The sequence below is a fragment of the Zea mays genome, chromosome 9 (assembly GCF_902167145.1).
Source record: "Zea mays cultivar B73 chromosome 9, Zm-B73-REFERENCE-NAM-5.0, whole genome shotgun sequence".
Taxonomy (NCBI): domain Eukaryota; kingdom Viridiplantae; phylum Streptophyta; class Magnoliopsida; order Poales; family Poaceae; genus Zea; species Zea mays.
The window spans coordinates 66,830,304-66,856,060 of NC_050104.1; the positions used below are offsets into that span (position 1 = coordinate 66,830,304).

The following is a 25,757-nucleotide window of genomic DNA, read 5'->3' on the forward strand; positions in this document are numbered from 1 at the left end:
GTTATGTGATGGATGAAAATTGTAAATACAGATATGTACTAATAACTTGAAAATTAAAAATAGAACCAGTGCATCAAAACATCGCTTGGCTTGTGTTATATGACGGATAGATATTATATACTAATAATTCGATATTAAAAAATATAATTGTGCCAGTCTAAGAAGACGTCCTAGAAATGACACCGTTCTCAAGCCGAACCGATACTGACCCACATTAAATCGTGTTGGTTTGAACCACGACACTACTAATACAAGTCAAAGCTGCCAGCACGCCGTTGGTGCCAAATAAGAAACTAGCCCTCTACATCACGTCCAGTCACAACCACATGGGTCCCACGCCCACCACCGTCTAATAAAAAGAATCAATCTGCTCCCAGGCAGCACCTCTCTAAACCTCTCGCTACCTTCCCCGTCCCTACTGGCGGCAGCCTAGGGCTTTCCCTAAGCTTCTCCATCCCAAGATCAAGATGCCTCCGGGAAAGAAGGGGTCACGATGCATACTAAATCCCCAGGTAATTTTGAACGATGCACTCTTTTCTCTTAGGATCTATACACTGATTTTATTTAGGGTTGTGGAAATCTGTCCCGAGTGGCAAGATTGAAGCGAGCAGTTTCTATTTGACATGAGAAACGGTGGAAGAATTTGGTGATTGCGTGCATTGTCAGGTGTCGACCCAACACCAGACTCCCCCCAACCCCGATCATCTACCTTCCATAGACCCCAATGGCGACCACCACTGCTTCCATTTTTCAGCTGTGGGGAATTGTTTGGATGTTTCACCATCGATAGTATCAGTAGTGATAATTATTGAATTACACTAATTGTGTTTTATAGCTATATTGGTCGCGGAGTGGTGCAACACCTACAATGCTATATCTGAGTTGAGATGTTGCATTTGCTTCCTTGATTTGTTACACAACATAAATGTTCTTAGCACCCATTTTATCTTTGTATATGGCTTAATGCCTCCGTCTAGACTCATCAGCTCTCTGTTTTGTGCATTCAATTCTTATTCTTTGATTACCTTGATATGGCGAATATGGAAAAATATTCTTAAGTTTATTTACGGAGAGCATTATTAGCAAACTAAAAATAGGGGTTTAATTGCAGTGAGCTGTTCTGTACCATGGTTTTCCTAATAACTTATCTAGTGCCAAATAAAGTTCTTGCATTACATTTATTTGCTTCTTTTATAATAGCAAGTGATCAATATTTATCATTTATGAAAACTTTTCATCAATATACAGAAGCCACTCCTACTGACTACGCATATATACTCTTAATTGTACATGTTGTACTTATTTACATATATATTGTCTCTATTGCTCTATCTTACAGACTTACTTTTTATACAAATCAATTTTGTCTAGAACAAACTTAATCATGAGAAAGTACAATTTCCACAGTGCACGGGATTTCAGTCATACATTGCAAAATCTTATGTAGTGGTAAGAAACTATTCATGTGATGTCTAGTGAACTTTGCCTATATGCATACTTTATTATTGTTTGAATGAGCAGTACTACCAAGGTAGATAGTTTAACATCTCTAATATTTTTAAGTTTTTTTACTGTAAATTCGAAGATAGAGTTTTGAACTCTATAGGTTCAAACTACATTTAAAATTGAAATGGTGATCATTAGTTAGCATCTCGAAAATACCACATGATATTTATTTAGTCCTTTACTTGTCATATAAGCTCTTCCAATTCATTCTAACCAACCTGTAACCTACGTTTGGTTCTACTTGCTCACTAAATACATTTGATATCTTTTTAGCGACAAGAAAAATATAAAGATACCCAACCAAGTGCAATAAATCTTTTCAAGGAGATGTATTGCGGCAAGAAGAAATGATTTAGTAAAATTGTTCAGAAAGCTATTGTAAGTATCTATTTACCTTTTTGCGTTCACTTTCCAACTTATGTTACACTATGCTGAGTTTTAATCTTAATGCTAGGATGATATGGAAGCAATGGTGGCAGCATCAGTTGAAGTTAGACAACTTGTGATGTCTTCTACCCAAGTTGTTTCTCATGTCTTGCCGAGCTCAAGTAAATTCCTTCACAATGTTGGCCTTCAGCCTGCCTCCAAGACAAGCTCTATTTCAGCAAAGGTGCACGAGCTTCAATCTCAATTGGAGACCAAGAGACAAGAAAAAGATGGACTTAGGCAAGAAATGGAATCCTTAAAGGCTACATCACAAGAATTTATGACCACTATTGCTAATCAAACAATTGAGATCGAGAATTTAAAGAAGTCGCTAGCAGAAAATAATAGCCTTCTTCGTCAGATACTAAGCACCAATCGAGGCATGTCTCCTCCTTAAGATTGTTGCTATAGTCGACCATGCCAATGTTACATCCAACAACACTGGACTACTTTTTTATTAGTTGTCTATTTAGTCTGATCATATTGATACTATAGTAGCTGTGTGCAGCTTGTGGCGGTTGAACATGTCCTACTTTTGCATTTAAGTTATAGAAAAGTTGTGTGTGTTCATGTTGTTTGATGAAATTGTATGCACGGTTTGGATTGAATTCAATTATATACTGATTTTATTAATTGATGATGGATTAAAAATGTCATAAACAGTTGCCAGGACGTCTGATTTATGACAAAAATATCCGTCTCAATTTGTTTGACACGTCAGCAACCATGACCTGCCACCTCATCCCTTTTGTGACGAAATTAATCGTCATAATTTTTTTCGCCACGTCAGCTGCCAAGTCATCCTATTTCTAACGACGAACATATGCGTCACTAAAAGGACACGTGGCACTAGTCCAATGCAACAATCTACGACATTTTTTGACCACGTTTATGACGATCTAGAGTGTCATAGATTTTATGACGAATATATTTTCGTCATTACTTTTGTGACGCTTTTTTTGCAGTTCGTCACAAAACTCTGTTTACTACGCACCTTCTATGACAATGGCATTTTCGTCATGGTGTCGTCACGACAATAAAGACTATGACAAAAAAACAACTATCTGTGACATAATGAGAATGTCATAGAAGGTCACATATGTTGTAGTGTCATCCGCATTCCAAGACCTAGGAACGTCATTGCCGTCCATATCCTTCAATCTGTATGAACCGGGTCTTGACGAAGATGCTACTAAGAAAGGTCCGTCCCATTTCAACTGCAATTTGCCCACTGTTTCTGGGTTGGCCACTCTCCGAAGCACCAAGTGCCCTGGCTCAATATTTTTTAGCCGAACCTTTCTATCCCGCCATTTGACTGTTTCGGCTTGATATTTATTGATATTCTCCACGGCTTGCAGTCTGATCCCTTCTAAAGCATCTTTTTCTATAGAATAAGCAGCTTCGGAATCTGATTCTGCCGAAGCTACTATCCTTATTGATCCGGTTTTAGCTTCCTCTGGAGTTATTGCTTCGTCACCGAATAACAACTTGAATGGAGTGAAGCCTGTAGACCTTGATGTTGTTGTGTTGTGGCTCCACACTACTTTGGTTAACTGATCTGGCCATTTTCCCCTGGGTTGGTTGAAGATTAACTTCATTATTCCTATCATTATAATGCCGTTGGCTCTTTCAACGAGTCCATTTGACTCCGGGTGCCTAACTGATGCAAAATGGATCTTCGTACCAATTTGGTCACAGAAATCCCTGAAAGCTTCGGAGTCAAACTGTGTCCCATTGTCAACAGTGATAGCCTTTGGCACCCCGAAACGACAAACAATATTCTGCCAGAAAAACTTTTGGACGGTGGCCGAAGTTATTGTGGCTAAAGGCTTCGCCTCAATCCATTTAGAAAAATATTCCACAGCTACTACAACATATCTCAGGTTCCCTTGGGCCGGTGGTAACGGACCTAACAAGTCAAGGCCCCACCTTTGCAATGGCCAAGTGGGTTGTATGAGCTGTGTTAAGGACGAAGGTTGTTTTTGATCTTTTGCACATTTCTGACAACCTTCGCACTTTTGAACCAATTCTGCTGCATCCGAAGCTGCCTTCGGCCAATAAAATCCTTGGCGGAAAATTTTTCCAAGTAACGGCCTAGAACCGATGTGAGATCCACACAGGCCTGCATGTATTTCTTTCATTAACTCTATACCTTCGGCTCTGGATAAACATTTGAGTAGCGGAGCACAAACTCCATGCTTGTACAACTCCCCTTCTATTATGACATATGGACGAGCTCTTGCCTCTATCCTCTTGTTATAAGCTTCGTCATCTGAAAGGAATTTACCCTGAAGGTAAGAGATGATCTCGGTTCTCCAATCTTCGCTAAAACAGGAGATATATTAAGGACTGCTCTTTCAAGAAGTTCCACCGAAGGTGCTTTTATTGTTTCGAAGAACACATCCAAAGGTAAAGGCAGCCCCTGTGCTGCTGACTTAGCTAGTAAATCAGCATGCTCATTTTGTCCTCGAGGGATATTTTTGACAGAAAACCCTTCGAAGGAAGCTTCAACTCTTCGAACCATATCCAGATATTTTTCAAGCTTCGGATCCTTAGCCTTGCAACTCTTGTCAATATGACCCGAAACAACCTGGGAATCAGTTTTAAGTATGGCCCTTCTGATTCCCATTGCCTTTAACTTCCGAAGACCTAGAATCAATGCTTCGTACTCAGCTATGTTATTTGTGCAACTAAAATCAAGCTTTGCCGCATAACAAGTTTTGACTTTAGAAGGTGAAACCAACACAGCAGCCGCTCCTGCTCCGAAGGTTCCCCAAGATCCATCACAAAACACTGTCCAGGCTTCGTTGTCTTTGTTCGTTTCCTCCTCCTGAGCCCTTGGCGTCCAGTCAGCAATGAAGTCTGCCAACGCCTGGGACTGAATCGAAGATCTATGAACATATTCAATACAAAATTCATTGAGCTCTGCAGCCCATTTTCCAATCCTTCCAGTAGCTTCTCGGTTCCTCATAATATCCTTCAGAGGTTGTGAAGAAGGAACAATTATGTTGTAAGCTTGGAAATAGTGCCGAAGCTTCCTGGAGGCCATCAAGACAGCATACAGTACCTTCTCCAACTCTGTATAATTTTTCTTTGATAAACTAAGGACCTCGGAAACAAAATATATTGGGGCCTGCCTCTTAACTTGACCGTCAAACTTCTCCTGGACAAGCGCTGCACTTACCGCTGAGTGCGAAGCTGCCACATATAATAATAAAGGAGCCCCTGGCATTGGTGGAGTCAATGTTGTTAGATCTATCAAATACTGTTTCAGTTCTTCAAAAGCCTTCTGCTGGATTGGTCCCCATTGAAAGACTTCGGCTGACTTCAGCACTTCGAAGAATGGTAAGTTTCTCTCTGCTGATCTGGATATGAATCTATTGAGAGATGCCAACCTTCCTGTCAATCTTTGAGCCCCCTTCTTTGTAGTTGGTGGCTCCATCCGAAGTATAGCTTCAATTTTACTTGGATTAGCTTCAATTCCCTTTGTTGAAACCAAGCATCCAAGAAATTTTCCCTTCTTTACTCCGAAGACGCATTTTTCTGGATTTAACTTTAAGCCAGCTTGCCTGAAACTGGCGAAGGTCTCCTAGAGATCAGCAATATGATTCTCCTGCTTCGTGCTTTTTACAATGATGTCATCAACATAAGTTAGCACATTTCTGCCTATTTGAGATTGGAGAACCTTTGCAGTCATTCGGCTGAAACTTCCTCCAGCGTTTTTGAGCCCCTCATGCATCCGAAGATAGCAATATGTGCCACTTGGAGTTATGAAGCTAGTCTTCGGCTCATCTTCCTTCTTCATCCAAATTTGGTGATAGCCTGAATAACAGTCTAACAGACTCATGAGCTCTGAAGAAGCTGCTGCATCAACTAAAGAGTCTATCCTTGGTAGTGGGAATTCATCCTTCGGACAAGCCTTGTTAAGATCTGTAAAATCGATGCACATTCGCCACTTGCCATTGGCCTTTTTTACCATGACAATGTTAGCTAGCCATTCTGGGTACTTCACTTCTCTGATAACTCCTGCACTGAGGAGTCTTTTGACTTCGTTGCGAGCACCTTCGGCCTTATCATCTGACATTTTCCGAAGCCTTTGCTTTCTGGGTCTGAAGGATGGATCGACATTGAGCGAGTGCTCAATAACATCTCTATTAACTCCGCAGAGATCATTGGCTGACCATGCAAAAACATCTTTGTTATTGAACAAAAACCTTATCAAGGTTTTCTCCTGCTCTTCGGATAATTGAGAGCCTAACAGCACCTTCTGCTCTGCTATGTCCTCACATAAGAGCATAGGCTTCGGCTGATCTGCTGAAGCTGCTTTCTCCCTTCTGAATTTGTACTGTTCACAAGCTTCAGCTCCATCTATGTTATGGATTGCTTTTGAGTCAGTCCAATTACCTTCGGCCCTTCTTGCAGCTTCCTGACTTCCATGGATAGCAATGGGTCCCTGATCCGAAGGTATCTTCATGCAAAGATAGGCAGGGTGAAGGATTGCTTCGAAGGCATTGAGGGTACCACGACCAATGATTGCATTGTAAGGGTATTCCATATCGACAATGTCAAACACAACTTGCTCAGTTCTAGTGTTGTTGATGAACCCGAAGGTCACTGACATGGTGATCTTGCCCAGTGCTACAATCTGTCTTCCTCCGAAGCCACAGAGAGGATGTGTAGCATCATGAATCTTATCTTCTGGCTCTTGCATCTGTCTGAAGGCCTTAGCAAATATGATGTCAGCTGCACTGCCTGTATCAACCAAGACATTGTGGACCAGAAATCCTTTGATAACACAAGAGATAACCATGGCATCGTTGTGTGGGTAATCTTTGAGCTGAAGGTCCTCTTGGGAGAAGGTAATAGGAATGTGAGACCATCTTGACTTGATGAAGGGTCCTTGCACCCCAACATGCTGTACCCTTCTCTGTGCTTCCTTCTTTTGTTTCTTGTTAGCTGGCTCTGAGGACGAGCCACCTGTGATCGGGAGCACCAGCTTCGGGTCCGAAGCAGCTCCAGCTTGGTCGTTGAACGAAGCCATCAGCTCAAAAAGTGGAAGTGAGTTCACCGGAGGTGGGCGCCAATGTTGGAGACTTGCTCTCAAATGCTATGAATCAAGAGCAAGGCAACATAAAATGTTAAATAATAATTTCCTTCGTCCTTAAAACATTATTCCCTTCGGGATAATGGATCTTGGACGAAGGTTGAAAAGAGTATAATTACGAAGTTAAACCTTCGTAATAAAACTTCAATAGACATTTATAAGATAATACGAAAAGGTATAAGATGAGTGAATAAATCACAGACTAATAATATTATATTTATTCACTATATTAAATTATTAAATTCAATAATACCTATGCCTTGGCAAAGGTTGAATTCCGGGAGATGCGATTGCAATTATCAGAATGCGTGAACAGAAACGGAATACTGTTCACTATTTATAGGCACAGGACGCAGCCTGTGAGGAATTACAAGTATGCCCCTTATAAAAACTTACAACATTGACTCAGACCTTTATGGACTAAAAGGTCATTCTATCTTTAAGTCGGTTTATAATGCCGAAGCTTCACGAAGAGGAACCTTCGGCTATCTTATACAAACAGCTTCAGCCGAGGACCACTTCTTCCTATAAGACCTTCGGAGACGAAGCATAAACCCAACAAGAATCATGCCCTAATCATAGCATGCACTCAAAGTGGGGAAAATGTCTAAACCCTAGAATAACCTTAAATGGGCCATTTAAGTAAAGAGGAAGAAATTGGTAAAAAGACCATGAAAAACATGGAATCATGGCTTAGGCCAATAATAAAAGTTGAAATACACTAATTAAGGTACAATATCTATTAGAAAAGTTTGGCCAAAATAATTAATTAAAATCCCCAAAAAGGCCATCCAAGTGGAGCTCTCTAGGGAAATCTGAAAATTCAGAGTTCAAAATTTCTGCCCTCACCTAGACTTGAGCACGTTCACCTTGATCCCTAGCTCAAATCCTTAAGCCCCATTGACAAAGTTGTGCTAAATTAACCCCTCTGCAACATGTGTGAAGATGGCATCGAGATTCGTGCCATATACACGTCAAATCTGGGATTTCATCTCGAGTTTCAACAGTGAGACGAACCAAACTTCATCACTCCATATCTTTGGCTCTAGTCAACAAAACTCATAAGCCTCCACACATAAACGAGAAAGGAACGCCATGTGAAGAGATCTCTCAACGGGATCATGGCCATAATCGCGAAGATTTGGAGCCAATCCGCGCTTGAACTTGACCACTCTCTGCGCAGCCTCGTGCTCGACGCTGTGCCCAGGCGCTCGCCCGTGCACACCCCGAGCAAGTGTCAGAGCCACCCCTCGGCCATGCTCGCCCGCGCCCTTAAAGATCACCCTCGGATGCGCCACACCTCACTCCTCGCATACCCCCGCTGACCAGACCCCGTCCTTAGCTCCGGCGAGCTCTGCGCAGCCCGCCCGAGCCACCCGAGCGCCGGCCACCGCGACCAGCCTTTTCTAGAGACCCCTAGCCTCACCCGAGCCTCTGGATAGCTTCCCCGAGAAGCCGTGAAGCTTCTCCAAGCAAGGATTGAGGCCTTGCCTCACCGGAACAGCGAGATCACTGTCGCCGAACTTTGGCCGCTCGCCACCGCACGTAGACCGAGCTATCAGGTGAACCATTCTTCAATTCCTCGCGCCCATGCCTTTCCTAACACCTAGTGAAGTTCACTAACCGATTTAATTGAACTCTACTGCCCTGGATAGGCCGGAGACCTCGCCGCCGACGAGCTCCCCTGCCTGTGCACGTGGACCGGCCTACCCCGACCATCCCCGGCGACGATCTGCACATCGACGTGACCGTCGCAACCTCCCCTATGCCCTCGACCACCTCACCGGAGCAATCTCACCGCCGGTAAGCCCCTTCGCCCTTTCCTCTACCGCGAGAACTATTTAATTGGGCGAAGGACCTCGGGTTAGGTTTAATAAAACCCCAGGGGGTTTTCTGAATTGTCAGTGGCACATGTGAATAGTGACCCGAGGACTAGTATGTAAGGAAATTTGAAAACACTCGCCAGGGACCCCGATGCAAAGTCAGTTTCCATTTAACCATTTCTGATTATTCTTTTTAATGCACAGAGAACTTAGGAAATTCATAACTTGAGTATTATTCAACCAAATTTGGTCAAACCAATTTTGCTAGGACCTACATATTATGGACTATCAGACAAAAATAGTAAACCCCATGGTTTCTGCAATACTTTTTGGAGTTTTGATTTAAATTAGGAAAATACCCAAAACCCATTAATCTAGAGAAAAATAGAAATACTTCTATACTAGGCTTAAGAAAATTAGTGGAGGTACATACACAACATATGCACTGTTTAAAAATACTAAGCACCCCAGTATACACAAATAACTCAAGATTGTCTATTAAAAACCATATCTATCCAAAACTTAGAAAATTAAGAAAGGCAGTGGAAAATAATAAACAGAGAAGGAACATATTTTTCCTAGTATACTTAAGTGATAAAGAACATAGAAAAAATACAGAGAAACCTAGTCCAGAGCTAATCCAAGGTTAAATCTTTATTAGGCACTAAGAAATCAGGGAAAAACCATGGTTAAAAATACAAGGACCACTATAAAAAGGATAAAGAAAATTCAGTAAACTCCTAACTGCTAGAACACCACTACAAAAATAATAGACACCCCAACCCCTCACAATAAGTGAGTTAAACAATTAAAATATGGGTTTGGCCCCTATTCTAATTAAATCATAAGAAAACCAAAAATTGTGCAACAGTAGGCAAATAAATTTTTACCCAACTATTGATAAAGTAGACCACCAAATAAAAATATGAAACCTATTTAAAAATATAGTGTAGCACCCATTACCCCCTACCCCATCAAAAAGGCCATATAATCCAAGAACTTCTACCCATTTTTCCCTTAAGCAAAAGTTGCCAAATTCTAGAATGAATGCTCTTGCACAAAGAAGAAGATAAGGAAAATTAGAAATCTGTTGTTTGACATTTTTCAAGTATAGTGGTAGTAGAAAGCACCCCTTTTGCCAAGAACTTTAGAAAATCACAGTAAAATAACCAATAAGTATTAGTGGCTAAAATTTGGTATAAAGTCATGTTATTACACCAAAATGCCAGCAAAAATAAGCTTTAAGGAATAATCCACTGTTAGAGGAGAGTTGTAGTTCAAAGCACCCCCTCTACCCTACAACTTGATAATTTTGTACAGAGAGAACCCTTAACTTTTTAAGCCCCAATTTTTGAGAAGTTGTAGTTCAAGCCCTCCTTAAAAGCATAAATTGTTGTAACCCAGGAGAACTTTTGCGAGCAATGAAATGAATGTAATCATGTTATCCTCATTCGAGTTGATGTTATGTTATGACATTTTCTTTCCATATGATATAAAGCATATTGTTCGGAATTGTGAATTGGGATAACAATGGCGGCAATTTGTGTTTTCAGATGGCAGCTAGGCAGCGTCGCGGACAGAACGAGCAAGTTCCCCCACCACCTCCTCCAGCTCCCACGGTGCAGGAGCTGATGGCTTAGCAGAATGAAATTCTGCGATAGCTTTTGCGGCGCCAACCCCACCCTCAGCAATATGGTGGAGGCCAGCCGCAGCGACCTCCGGCCGCGACAACCTATCATGAGTTCCTGAGCACGCAGCCCTGATGACACCAAAGCTCGCTTCGCCGCGCAGCAGCTTTGCAGGCCTGCTCGGACATGGTGGGACCATTTCCGTGCCATGCTACCTGCTGGTCATGAAGTGACATGGGAGGAGTTCAAGACTGCCTTCAGGGGTCATCACATTCTAGTAGGGATTCTGGACCGAAAGCTAAATGAGTTCCTGGCACTAACTCAAGGGACCCGCACTGTGTTGCAGTATGCCCAAGCCTTCAATGACCTGTAACAGTACGCGGGTTATCATGCTGACTCTGATGAAAAGAAGAGAGACCGCTTCCGCAGAGGCCTCAGCACCAAGCTGCATGAGCGTCTCAACACTTTTTAGGCTGATAGCTTCAATGAGTTGGTCAACCTGGCCATATCACAGGAAGACTGTATTGTAGCTCACCGGGCAGAGAAGAAGAGGAAGGCACCAATGTCAGGACCCTCCGCTCCACCCCAGAGGTTCAGGATTGTCTCTAACAATTAGAGCAGAGGATTTTAGCAGTAGGCAGGAAGATGGGTGATCAGGCCACCTCAGCAGCAGCAAGCACCCAACCGCTTTCCAGCTCCCGCTCCAAGGAACAATCAACCTCAGCAGCAGCAGCAGTTCCGCCAGGGAAATGGGAACAAGTGCTTCACTTGTGGAAATGTGGGCCATTATGCCAAGAATTGCCCAAGGAATCAGCAAAGGCAGATGCCAGCACCAAATCAAGACAGATGAAGGAAATAGAAGGTGCAAGTCAGGCAAGGGAAGCTCAACTTCAATACTCTGGAGGAGTTACCTAAAGGAGCCCCCATCATGACTGGTATCTTTTCAGTTTTTAATCAACCTACATTAATTCTGTTTGATTCTGGTGCATCTCATAGCTTCATTAGCCAGGAGTTCAGCGTTAAATGCCAACTGCATTTCTATCATACAAAAGGGTCTTTCATGATAGTAACTCCTGGGGGCAAATTGCAATGAACCAATTAAATCGAACTGTGCCTATCTAACTGGGAAGTAAAATCTTCAAAACCACACTCCTGATTTTGGGATTAGAAGGTATGGACATCATTCTCGGAGCTGACTGGATGACTCAACACCGAGTGGTGTTGGATGTAGCTGCCAGAGCTCTAGAAATCTGTTCTCCTACCTTCGGAGACCTTGCATTGTATCTACCCAGCCAAGACTCTACTCGATCATGTGCTTTTGCTATGATAGAGTTACCTTTGAAGAAAATTCCAGTGGTCTATGAGTATGCAGATGTTTTTCCTGATGAGTTGCCAGGAATGCCACCAGACCGGGATATTGAATTCGCCATCGAGTTGCAACTGGGAACGACACCTATTTCTAAGAGGCCTTACCGCATGCCACCCGCTGAATTGGCAGAATTGGAGAAACAATTGCAAGAATTGTTGGACAAAGGTTTCATCCACCCAAGTACTTCGCCTTGGGGATGTCCAGCCTTGTTTGTGAAGAGAAAGATGAGAGCTTGAGGCTATGTATAGATTACCACCCACTCAATGCGGTGACTATCAAGAACAAGTATCCCTTGCCTCGTATTGATGTTCTTTTCGATCAATTGGTTGGAGCCAAAGTGTTTTCCAAAATATACCTTCGCTCCGTCTATCATCAGATCAAGACACGAGCAAGTGATATTCCGAAGACTGCCTTCTTAACTAGATATGGGCTATATGAGTATTTGGTGATGTCGTTTGGGCTGACTAATGCGCCAGCATACTTCATGTATCTGATGAATTCAGTCTTCATGCCTGAACTAGACAAGTTCGTGGTGGTTTTCATCGACAATATATTGGTGTACTCCAAGAATGAAGAAGAGCATGCCAGTCATCTGCATGTAGTGCTCCAACGTCTGCGAGAGCACCGTCTTTATGCCAAACTGTCTAAATGTGATTTTTGGCTGAAAGAAATCAAATTCTTGGGTCACACTATCTCTCAGGCTGGCATAGCTGTTGATCCAGATAAAGTGCAAGAGGTGATGAACTGGAAGCCGCCAACAACTGTCCGTCAGATTCGAAGTTTTCTGGGATTGGCTGGTTATTATCGAAGATTCATTCCAGACTTCTCTTGAATTGTGAAGCCCATGAATGAGTTGTTGAAGAAGGGAGCCAAGTTTGATTGGGGTCAGAAGTGCGAAGATGCCTTCCACACCTTGAGACAGCATCTAACCACAACACCAGTGTTAGCGCAACCCAACAACAACAAGCCATTTAATGTGTACTGTGATGCTTCTAGCACTGGACTGGGTTGTGTTTTGATGCAAGACAACCAAGTCATTGCCTACGCATCAAGAGCACTCAGGCCTCATGAGCAAAATTATCCCACTCATGACTTGGAGTTAGCAGCCGTGGTTCATGCATTGAAGATGTGGAGACACTATTTAATGGGAACCCACTGCAATATCTAGATCATAAGAGCCTCAAGTACATCTTTACTCAGGCTGATCTCAACATGAGGCAGAGAAGATGGCTAGAGCTGATCAAGGACTACGACCTGGAGGTACACTACCACCCAGGGAAAGCCAATGTAGTGGCTGATGCCTTAAGTCTGAAGTCATAGTGCAACTGTGTTATGATGGATTCTCGCATCAATACCTTGTGTGATGAGTTGAGCAAGATGAAAATCGAAGTGATTCCTTCTGGTGCTTTGTCTCACCTTTCCATTGAGCCAACTTTGCAAGACCAGATAATCATGGCCCAACTCAGTGACAAGGGAGTGCAAATTATTAAGGAGAACCTCCATCAGAAGACAGAGAAGTATAAGTGTTTCCTCCAAGATGGGAAGGGTATATTGTGGTTTGAAGACAGATTGGTGGTTCCTAAAAGCAAAGATCTCAAGAAGAAAATCTTGAATGATGCTCATCTCTCCAAATTCTCCGTGCATCCGGGAAGCACCAAGATGTACCATGATCTGAAGCCCTTGTATTGGTGGACCAGAATGAAGAGGGAAATAGCCTAGTATGTGTCGGAATGTGACACATGTTAGAGGATAAAGGCAAGCCACTTAAAATCAGTTGGTGCCTTGCAACCCCTATCAATACCTTTATGGAAATGGGATGACATCAGAATGGATTTTTTTGTGGGTCTGCCCAACACCTCTCGGCATCATGATTCGATTTGGGTCATTGTGGACCGATTGACAAAAGTGGCACATTTTCTTTCAGTGCACACCACGGATAAGGCTCAGAAGTATGCAGAGCTGTATATTGACCGAATCGTGTGTTTGCACAGGTTACCCCAGACCATTGTCTCTGACCGAGGAGCCCAATTCGTTGCCAGATTTTGGGAACAATTGCAAGAGTCTTTGGGAACCAAGCTAATAAGGAGTTCAACTTACCACCCCCAGACTGATGGTCAGACCGAAAGGGTAAATCAAATTCTCGAAGATATGCTAAGGGCTTGTGCGATCGATTGCGGCAAGAACTAGGATAACTACCTCTCTTTGGCAGAGTTTGCTTATAACAACAGTTATCAATCTAGCCTAAAGATGACACCTTTCGAAGCCCTATATGGAAGAAGGTGTCGAACACCCCTCAATTGGTCTCAGCCTGGAGAAAGAGAAATTTTTGGACCTGACTTAGTGACTGAAGCCGAAAGGAAAGTCAAACTAATCAGGAAAAATCTAGAAGCTGCTCAAGCCAGGTAGAAGAGTTACCATGATAAGAGAAGAAAACCCCTCCAGTTTGAAGTAGGAGATTTCATAAATCTGAAAGTATCACCCACCAAAGGAGTGCAAAGGTTTGGGATCAAAGGCAAGTTAGCCCCTCGCTACATTGGACCTTATGAGATCGTGGAAACATGTGGACCCGTGGCATACAAATTGAAGTTACCTCCAAAAATGTCTGCCATCCACAACATATTCCATGTATCCCAACTGAAGAAATGTGTTCGATTGCCAACTGAGATCATAGCAGAACCAGAAGTGGAGATAGAGCCAGATCTATCATACAAAGAGTACCCTTCCAAGGTTCTGGATTGCAAAGAAAGATCCACTCGGGCTAAGTCGATCAAAATGTATAAGATCCAATGGAGCAATCACTCAGAGGAAGAGGCTACTTGGGAGACTAAGGAATTCCTACGTTCGAACTTCCCCAAATGTCTACCTAAGGGAATCGGTACGTAACCATGCCCAACCCCTCCCCCTGCCCTTTGATTCTGAATATAAGAAGAATGACCTTAACATAAAATGAGTTAGTTGTAAAACTAAATAAAAAAGGACTTCCTTCTGAAGTTGCAAAGAGGATGACATTCGAAGAGCAGTTTACTAGAGAACCTTAATAAACAAACCACCAAATTCAAGAAAGCCATAACCTTAGCTTCACCCCGGAGGACTCTGAACCGAATCTTGGGACGAGATTCCTTTAAGGCGGAAGGCTGTAACACCCCAGTGTTACCTAGGGTACTTCTCAGTGCTAACTCGCAGCCATTATCTCATGTGAATCAAATTGAACAAAAGACACAAATAACTCAGGAGCAAAAATTCAACTAAGACTTTTTGTCTTAAGAATCATGCCCTAATCATATCATGCACTCAAAGTGGGGAAAATGGCTAAACCCTAGAATAACCTTAAATGGGCCATTTAAGTAAAGAGGAAGAAATTGGTAAAAAGACCATGAAAAACATGGAATCATGGCTTAGGCCAATTATAAAAGTTGAAATACACTAACTAAGCTACAATATCTATTAGAAAAGTTTGGCCAAAATAATTAATTAAAATCCCCAAAAAGGCCATCCAAGTGGAGCTCTCTAGGGAAATCTGAAAATTTAGAGTTCTGAATTTCTGCCCTCACCTAGAACTTGAGCACGTTCACCTTGATCCCTAGCTCAAATCCTTAAGACCCCATTGACAAAGTTGTGCTAAATTAACCTCTCTGCAACGTGTGTGAAGATGGCATCGACATTCATGCCATAGACACATCAAATATGGAATTTCATCTTGGGTTTCAGTAGTGAGACAAACCAAACTTCATCACTCCATATCTTCGGCTCCAGTCAACAAAACCCATAAGCCTCCACACATAAACGACAAAGGAATGTCAGGTGAAGAGATCTCTCAACGGGATCATGGCCATAATCGTGAAGATTTGGAGCTAATCCACGCTTGAATTTGACCACTCTCTGCGCAGCCTCGTGCTCAACGCCGTGCCCAGGTGCCAAAGCGCGCACTGGCACTCGCCCGCGCACACTCCGAGCGCGTGTCAGAGCCACCCCTCGGACGTGCTCGCCCGCACCCTTAAAGACCACCCCCGGACACGCCACGTGGATCGGCCTACTCCGACCATCCCCAACGATGATCAACACATCGATGTGACCGTCGCAACCTCCCCTATCCCTCGACCACCTCACCAGAGCAATCTCGCCGCCGGTAACCCCTCCGCCCTTTCCTCCGCCACGGGAACTGTTTAATTGGGGGAAGGACCTTGGGTTAGGTTTAGTAAAACCCCAGGGGGTTTTCTGATTTGTCAGTGGCACATGTGAATAGTGACCCGAGGACTAGTCTGTATGGAAATTTGAAAACACTCGCTAGGGACCCCGATGCAAAGTCAGTTTCCATTTAACCATTTCTGATTATTCTTTTTAATGCATAGAGAACTTAGGAAATTCAAAACTTGAGTATTATTCAACCAAATTTGGTCAAAACCAATTTTGCTAGGACCTACATATTATGGACTATCACACAAAAATAGTAAACCCCATGGTTTCTGCAATACGTTTTAGAGTTTTGATTTAAATTAGGAAAATACCCAAAACCCATTAATCCAGAGAAAAATAGAAATACTTCTATACTAGGCTTAAAAAATTTGTGGAGGTAAATACCCAACATATGCACTGTTTAAAAATACTAAGCACCCAGTATACAAAAATAACTCAAGATTATCTATTAAAAACCATATCTGTCCAAAACTTAGAAAATTAAGAAAGGTAGTGGAAAATAATAAACAGAGAAGGAACATATTTTTCCTACTATACTTAAGTGATAAAGAACATAGGAAAAATACAGAGAAACCTAGTCCAGAGCTAATCCAAGGTTAAATATTTATTAGGCACTAAGAAATCAGGGAAAAACATAGTTAAAAATACAAGGACCACTATAAAAAGGATAAAGAAAATTCAGTAGACTCCTAACTGCTAGAACACCACTACAAAAATAATAGACACCCCAACCCCTCACAATAAGTGAGTTAAACAATTAAAATATGGGTTTGGCCCCTGTTCTAATTAAATCATAAGAAAGCCAAAAAATGTGCAATAGTAGGCAAATAAATTTTTACCCAACTATTGATAAAAGTAGACCACTAGTGAAAAATATGAAACCTATTTAAAAATATAGGGTAGCACCCATTACCCCCTACCCCATGAAAAAGGCCATATAATCCAAGAATTTCTACCCTTTTTTACTTTAAGCAAAAAGTTGCCAAATTCTAGAATGAATGCTCTTGCACAAAGAAGAAGATAGGAAAAATTAGAAATCTGTTGTTTGATATTTTTTAAGTATAGTGGTAGTAGAAAGCACCCCTTTTGCCAAGAACTTTAGAAAATCACAGTAAAACAACCAATAAGTATTAGTGTCTAAACTTTGGTACAAAGTCATGTTATTACACCAAAATGTCAGCAAAAATAAAATAATCCACTTTTAGAGGAGAGTTGTAGTTCAAAGCACCCCCTCTGCCCTACAACTTGATAATTTTGTACAGAGAGAACCCTTAACTTTTTAAGCCCCAATTTTTGAGACAGAGTTACACACCAGTGAGAAGCTACTATAATTTTTACAGAATTTTTGGAAATTTATCAAGGTAGGTTGTAGTTCAAGCCCACCTTAAAAGCATAAAAGAAAATGAGAAGAGAGAAATTGGGAAAGAATAATGAATCTCACCCCAATGAATTTAGCTAGGAATCTTAATAAACTTTCACTAAAACATTAAAAGGAAATCAGTGGAACACTAAAATAATCTGACCATTTAACTTAACCAAACTTGACCCTAAATGGCTAAGTGTACCACTAGAATTTCTAGTAGTAAGATTAAGCTCTACCTTATTAACTAAATCATTTCACCATACTATTATCATTGCTTAATTGCATATCATGGCATACATATATCTCACTCATTGCATTCATTAGATTGCAACCTCGCTGACAGAGAGTACATGCTCATTCCCGAGCAAGGAGCTGTCCATGAGGAAGACCAGGAGCCAGCTCCCGAGCCTGCCACTGAGGATCTCCCCGCAGCCCCAGCATTTGAAGGCAAGCCCCGGTTTTATGCATAACCAATTTATATATGCTACTTTACTACACTTAATGTTTGTAGGCTTGTAATGTGCACTTAAGTGTAGGATTTGCTTGAAACCCTTAGTTGCATGAACTCAGGATTCCTTTGAGATGGATACTAGTATGCTAGGTCGAGTAGCTGCTTTGCTAATTAGGATCTTGGTAGAAGTCGAGTGATGTTGGGGACTTGTTCTCAAATGCTATGAATTAAAAACAAGGCAACGCAAAATGTTAAAGGTTAATGCCCTTCGTCCTTCGAAGCATTATTTCCCTTAGGATATAATGATCTTCAGACGAAGGTCATGAAGGACATACCTTCATCATCGCAGTATACGTTAATGAAAGAAGAAGCATGTGGAATATAAGAGACAACATGAATAATTGTATAACATTATTAATTCAACTTTATTATATTATCATGGATAAACGGAAATAATATAGAATTACATATGTACCTTCGGCTTGACAGAAGGTATGAAAACAAGCTTGACGCACGAGCGAGTACAAATCAGCGTGAACAATACATGGGTATTGTTCATATATTTATAGGCACAGGGCGCAGCCTATGTAAAATTACATTCATGCCGTCCATGTTCACTATTGACATTAGGACAATCTATCGAGGACTAAATAGCCTTTTCCTCTTTAAGTCGGTTCCTTTTCTGCTACTGAGCCGAAGCTTTCTTGCGCGTAGCTTCGGAGCTAGTTCGACCTTCGTCCCGATCATGCTTTTCATATTGTGAACAGCTTCATCCCGAGTCCGAAGGTTCCTGTACATATATTACACATGGGAAACATTGTTACTTATGTTTTTGAGGACCGTCGGAAGACGAAGGCCCCCAACAGTAGCCCCTCGGAGTATTAATTTGTTAAGATAACGAATTCAAACTGCGACATAGACGAAGGCCTTAAGCCGAAGGTCCGAAAAAACACCTTCCCTTTGCTAGAATAGCAATAAACAATGACATATGGGGCCCTCCACTTTGCGGCGCGCTGGGCGTATAAATAGGAACTCACACCGACTGCACTTGATACTCTACTTGTGCCATTTGCCTTATTTTCTCAGTTTTTATAGCTCTTGCTCACTAGCGCTTGCTAGTTTTTCAAGCTCTCTTAGCTTCGGTTTAAAACACGCGCTTTCACCATTTTTGAAGAAAAAATGTCTCAAGGCAAGAAGGTTGCTGCTGAGACGAAGCTGATTGAAGAGGAGAAGCTGTTTGAGGAGAAGAAGACTGTGGATCCTTATATTGCTGGATTTGTCGAGTCGATGGCAAAAACGAATACAGAGAAAATTACTAAAGAGATACTGGAAGGCTTATCTGAAGATACTGATGACAGTGATAGCTATGATGTACAAAGTGGGGACGAAGATTCCGAGGATCGGCCCTGGAGGCCAAGTCATTGAATGTTCGGAAAATCGACCATCAAACAGAGTCATCTTGAAAATATGAGAGGAAGGTACTTTCGGGATATATCTATTGTGAGGGCTAGCGGCAATAACAACGTCCCTGCCCCTGAAGAGAACGAAATTGTGATTTTCCGAAGCTTCTTCAAGGCTAGGCTTCGGTTCCCTCTGAGTAAGTTTGTAGTTGAAGTACTGAAGACCTACCAAATCTTCCTTCATCAGATCACCCCCGAAGCCATAATAAGGATGGAGATTTTTGTCTGGGCAGTAAGGAGCCAAGGGCTAGAGTCGAGCGCGAAGTGTTTCTGCAGTATGCACGAACTTCTGTATGAGACGAAGGCCACGGGTAAAGAATAGTACCACAACAACTTCGGTTGTTATGGATTTATCGCTCGCCCCAACGCAAGCCACCCAGTGCCAACATTTCGGAAGAGATGGTCCGGAGCTTGGAGGGAAGAATGGTTTTATGTGAAGAATGATTTGTCAGCGAGGGAAGACATTAAGGAAGTCATCATGCGCCCCATTTGGTCCCGCTTCGGCCTCCGAAGGCCGAAGGTCGAAATTGATGACGCCGCCGAAGCGTGTCAGAAGGCCTTCAATACTGTCTACTCCTTCATCAGAACAAGAGATTTAATTCAATAGCATATATCATTCAGGGTATGGCCGCTTGTGGAAAACTGGGAAATGCCGAAGGAGACCATCACTAACTTTAGCGAAGGTGATTTAGTGCGACTGAAGTATACATTCAGGTTTGGGGATAAGTTTGATGAACCAAATGATGATTGGCTGAAGTGTATCGAAGCTACGAGTGATGAACTGCTTGGAGCATATTCCAAGGTGGAAGATAATGCACTGTCCGCAGCATTCGGAGGTCAGGGGAAGAAGAGACTGAACAAAGTTTTTGACGCGATTGGCTTCGTTTACCCCGACTACCGCTACCCGCTGTGGGGACAGGGGAAAAAGAGGAAAGCTGCCACTTCGGCCACCCCAGATGAGCCTGTGACGAAGGGGAAAAAGTTCAAGGTTCTGACTCACCGGTCGCATTACATCGAACCAGTTGTGATTCCTGAATTTGACGAAGGGGCCTCTTCGGCTACCAGAACAAAAGAGACCGCTCCTCCTGCACAGAGGACTGAAGAGCTGTCTATAATGCCGAAGTTACTTTCAGTTAAACTAGTTGAGACGATGGCTGATAAAACTGAAGGGTCAAAAATTGAAGAAATAACAAAAAATCCAGAGATTTTGAGCCCTCCAACAGAGGCAACAGTGCCGAAGGTACAAAAAAGCTCCGCCACAACTCCTAAGAGGAGAAGGATGGCGAATGTGCTAGATGTTGTATTAGAAACAACAAAAATCTTGAGTCCTGCTCCTACAAGAAAAATTGCCGATGCTTCCAGGCACAATCCAAAACTGAAACGAAGCAGGCAGAAGTCGAAGCTGCATCAATTCATGATGAAACCGAAGCTGGGCCTTCAGTGCCCACTGAGACAGAGCCTGCCGTAGCTGAAGAAAAGGCGACAGAGCAAATTGCTTTTGAAAAGGTTGAAACTCTTGCTCCCGAAGCTTCAAAAGAAAGCATTGATTACATCATTCGTTATGCTTCGGGAAAGAGACTTTCTCAAGAAGAAAAGCTAGAAGCGCGACACTATGCCCAAAAGTTGAAATATCCGAAGGGGGCATTAGTGTTTAATGGCAGCGGGGAAGAAGATTTCTTGTACTGTCTCTCGGATAATAAAGAAATATCTGTTTGCCGGGAGATAGGTAGAAGCATCGGGTTCCCGAAGCTAGAAGACGGTCTGTCGATCTTATCGAAGGATGAGCTTGCTGACAGCTTAGCGTATAATAGCATAAAGGTATAAAAGCTAATTTTGTATTTGAAAACGAAATATTTTATTTACTATACTTAATTCTGTCTTCCTCTTGCAGGGCTTAATTCTTAGCAATGCGCTAAGGGCCCAGAAAAACATTGAAGATGAAGGATATATGATGGCTCTGAACAACCTTCGTTCAGAGGTAATTGAATTAAGGAACGAAGGTGTTGAAAAAACAAAATCTTGATTTCATTGGTAAACAAAGTGAAAGAAGATGAAGCTAGTTTCAAGGCTTAGGCCGAAATCCAAAAGAATGAAATCGAAGACCTTCGAAAACAGTTGGCAGAAGCTAAAGAAAAATGCGCTCTCGCAGAAGCTAACCGAGAGAACATTGAATATTGGAAAAATTATTTAGAGAAAACAGTTGAAGAACTTCGCGCATCCAAGGAAAGATGCTTTGAAAAATCTTTGGGCTGCATGGAGAAATTAAAGGCTAGCTTCGCCAACGTGGGCGCCTATTCTAACGAAGATAACTTCATACGAGGCGACCCTGAAGGTGTTATCGAATGGATAAGTGGAGAGGCCGAAGCTTTCGAAGAAATTTTAAGTGATCGCGGGGATGTCTGCGCGTTCTCCGGTGAAGGGAATTTTCAGCCATCCTGGAGAAGGCGGGATGCGACCATGTCAAGACCCTGGCACAGGCCGAAGCTGCCTTCTCCATGGATGATACAAAGGAGCCCTCAGCTAAAGCAAGTTTAATGGGCGGGAAATTTTATAATGACATCTGGGTGAATGGTGGTCGAGAAATGGCTCAAGAAATTATGAAGAAAAGTGAAAAAGACATCCATGACGCCCAAGTACAAGCAAAACAAGCTGAAGAAGCTGCAGAGCGCGCAAACGCATAGGTGTTGTTTGGCGACTTTTAGCTTCGGCATTTGTTTTTGTGACTTCGGACTAATTAATTTTTTTCCACTGTAGCTGAATTATCTCCGCCACCGGAACTGTTCGATCCCCTGGTCGATCCAGAAACGAAGAAAGCACTGGAGATTATTAATATGGCTGAATCTATTGTTGACGAAGTTGTCAATAAATTGCTGAATGAAGTTGCGGAGAAGATCCTGAAAGAAGACTAGCACTTTTTGTATAAACATTTTTAAATGGGCAATGTAGCTTTGTTGTAACAAGACTGTAATATTCGATGTGCATATCTTTGAATCTAATATGTAAATTATTTGTAATTCACTTCTTTGCGATGCATGAAACTTTTTATACATACCGTTTTTGAGCCTTCGGCGAAAAAACACCTTCCCTTCTTTTCATGCTTCGTAAAGAAAAAGATCTGTGCTTCGTGAAAATATCCATGCTTCGTAAAAACAACCATGCTTCGTAAAAATATCCAAACTTTGTAAAAACATCCATGCTTCATAAATAGGGAATCCCTTCTTTTGCAACAGAGCTGACGAAGCTGTATTTCTCTGCTTACTTTGTGCCTTGGCACATTTTGATTTTTACAAAGCATTCTCCGAAGATGGACTTCATATTCAATTCGTGTCATTGGTGCGATATGATGTATGATGCGATGCTATGTGGGATGATGTGATGATATGATGCAAAAAATGATGCTAATGCCAAAGACACACACCCACACGCCCACGCTGAAACACACAATCTCTGCGTCCCCTTAGGAATGATCGAAATTTCTTTGTCGTTTATTTTTCGGCTTCACCGCTTATTTTTCGGTGTAAGTTCTGCATCCCCTTAGGAACGTCTTTTGAACTTCTTCGCCTTCTATTTCGGCGGTATAAGTTCTGCATCCCCTTAGGAACGTCTTTTGAACTTCTTCGCCTTATATTTCGGTGGTATTTGGCTCTGCATTCCCTCTGTAATGACTTTTGAGCAGAAAACTTACACTACGCTCCCTTAGGAACGACTTTTTGTAGCTTCGGCAAAACTTACGCTGCGCTCCCTTAGGAACGACTTTTTGTAGTTTTGGCGATTTTTAGCTCTGCATTCCCTTAGGAACGTCTTTTGAGCTTCGACATTTTTTGAGCTTCGTAAGTCTATGAAGAAGATATATTTCATTCTGATAGAAGCGAAACTATTACAAGAAATTAAAACTAGATTTACATTGCTTGTTCCTTATTGAAAAACAAAATGACATAAAACATAAAAGTATTTTGGGGGTAGGATATCGCTCAATAAATGTGCTTTGATTCTGGCACAGTACTGTTGACTGTGCGAGCTTCGAATTCCTCTCTGAACTCCCGTTGATGTTGAGTGTGCTGGCGCCCTTCTGGCTCCTGGCTTCGGGAATAGGTTGGTTGCAGTGGTGGTGGGGGTGGGAGTTGTGGCCAGGAAGCCTGTGAATGGCTAGCCAAAGCAACAGAAGCTACAGGATGATTGCCCACATATTCTGGTATGTAGGGAGAGTGGCACGAAGCAGTGTGCAAGACCTGCTTCGACTGATTCTGCCGAGCTTCGGCTTCCGCGATCTCCTTCTACTTCTGAATGGTGATTTGGCACATTCTTGTAGTATGGACCTTGTCCTCACCATAGAATAGGCAATAAATCTTCCTGGGCTGATCCCCATATCTTCCCCTTGGAGCTGGCGGCCTGAAAGAGCTTTACCGTTGCCCCAAAGATTGTGAGGTGTAGTATGACCTCTGAAGCTGGCTTCCTTTGTCATCATTCTGGCTGGAATTGTGTATTGACCTGACATGCCTCAGGTGGATTCTTCCTCCGAAGCCCCTGGTCATCTCCAAGAATCTGTAAGCTTCCTCCCTTCTTTGGTGGAAGTCGTTGTCAGCTCGAATGTATTCATCCATCTTCTAAAGCAGCTTCTCTAGAGTTTGTGGGGGCTTCCTGGCGAAATACTGAGCCGTGGGTCCTGGCCGAAGTCCCTTAATCATGGCCTCAATGACAATTTCATTGGGTACTGTGGGCGCTTGCGCCCTCAGTCGCAAGAACCTTCAGACATACGCCTGGAGGTATTCCTCATGGTCTTGCGTGCATTGGAACAAGGCCTGAGCTGTGACTGGTTTTGTCTGAAAGCCCTGGAAACTGGTCACCATCATATCCTTGAGCTTCTGCCATGACATGATTGTCCCTGGCTGAAGGGAAGAATACCATGTCTGGGCCACGTTCCGGACTGCCATGACAAAGGACTTAGCCATGACAGCTGCATTGCCTCCGTATGAGGATATTGTTGCCTCATAGCTCATCAAAAATTGTTTTCGGTCTGAGTGCCCATCATACATGGGTAGATGGGGTGGCTTGTAAGATTGTGGCCATGGAATAGCCTGCAGTTCTGCTGCCAAGGGAGAAGCATCATCAAAAGTAAAGGTATCATGATTAAAATCATCATACCATCCATCTTCGTTGAATAAGCCTTCCTGACGAAGCTCCCGGTATTGGGGCCTTCGGTCTTGTTCATCTTGAGCAAGATGGGGCACTTCTTCAGTAGCTTCGTCGATCTTCCTTTGAAGATCGGCCAGCCGAGCCATCTTCTCCTTCTTCCTTTGCACTTGTTGATGGATGATCTCCACATCCCTGATCTCTTGGTCCAACTCTTCCTCCTGGAGTGTTGGACTGGTGGCCTTTCTCTTCTGGCTTTGAGCCTCTCGGAGAGAGAGAGTTTCCTGGTTTGTGTCCAGTGGCTGCAATGCAGTAGCCCCTGGCGCTGAAGCTTTCTTCGGCGATATGACGAAGGTCAGGGCTTGCCGAAGGTGGTCGAATGAGTTCATCGGAGGTGGGCGCCAATGTTGGGGACTTGTTCTCAAATGCTATGAATTAAGAACAAGGCAACACAAAATGTTAAAGGTTAATGCCCTTCGTCCTTCGAAGCATTATTTCCCTTAGGATATAATGATCTTCAGACGAAGGTCATGAAGGACATACCTTCATCATCGCAGTATACGTTAATGAAAGAAGAAGCATGTGGAATATAAGAGACAACATGAATAATCGTATAACATTATTAATTCAACTTTATTATATTATCATGGATAAACGGAAATAATATAGAATTACATATGTACCTTTGGCTTGACAGAAGGTATGAAAACAACCTTGACGCACGAGCGAGTACAAATCAGCGTGAACAGTACAGGGTACTGTTCATCTATTTATAGGAACAGGGCGCAGCCTATGTAGAATTACATTCATGCCCTCCATGTTCACTATTGACATTAGGACAATCTATCGAGGACTAAATAGCCTTTTCCTCTTTAAGTCGGTTCCTTTTCTGCTACTGAGCCGAAGCTTCCTTGCGCGTAGCTTCGGAGCTGGTTCGACCTTTATCCCGATCATGCTTTTCATATTGTGAACAGCTTCATCCCGAGTCCAAAGGTTCATGTACATATATTACACTTGGGAAACATTGTTACTTATGTTTTTGAGGACCTTCGGAAGATGAAGGCCCCCAACAAGTGATTTTTCTAGCACTCAAGCGAGGTCAGGAATTGATTGTATTCATCTTAATAATGAGATCTATGATGGTCTATGGACTTGGATCTAGAGTGGATATCTTGTCCATGAGACGGAAAATGAATTAAGGATTAATGTGTGGATACTTGAGTCAAGCGTTTGAACGTACTAAACACATGTCGAGAAATATGGTAACCGGTAAACCTAGTACCTGAGTGAAGCTGGGCGTGGA

At 42.5% G+C, this 25,757-nt stretch overlaps 1 long non-coding RNA gene across 1 annotated transcript; it reads left to right on the top strand.

The window, feature by feature from the left end:
• The first annotated feature begins 277 nt into the window (after positions 1-277).
• LOC103638505 (uncharacterized) lies at positions 278-2,565 on the top strand. Its single transcript, XR_558843.4, has 3 exons — positions 278-512; positions 1,780-1,884; positions 1,961-2,565. It is a non-coding gene; the product is annotated as an uncharacterized lncRNA (long non-coding RNA).
• Positions 2,566-25,757: the final 23,192 nt, after the last annotated feature.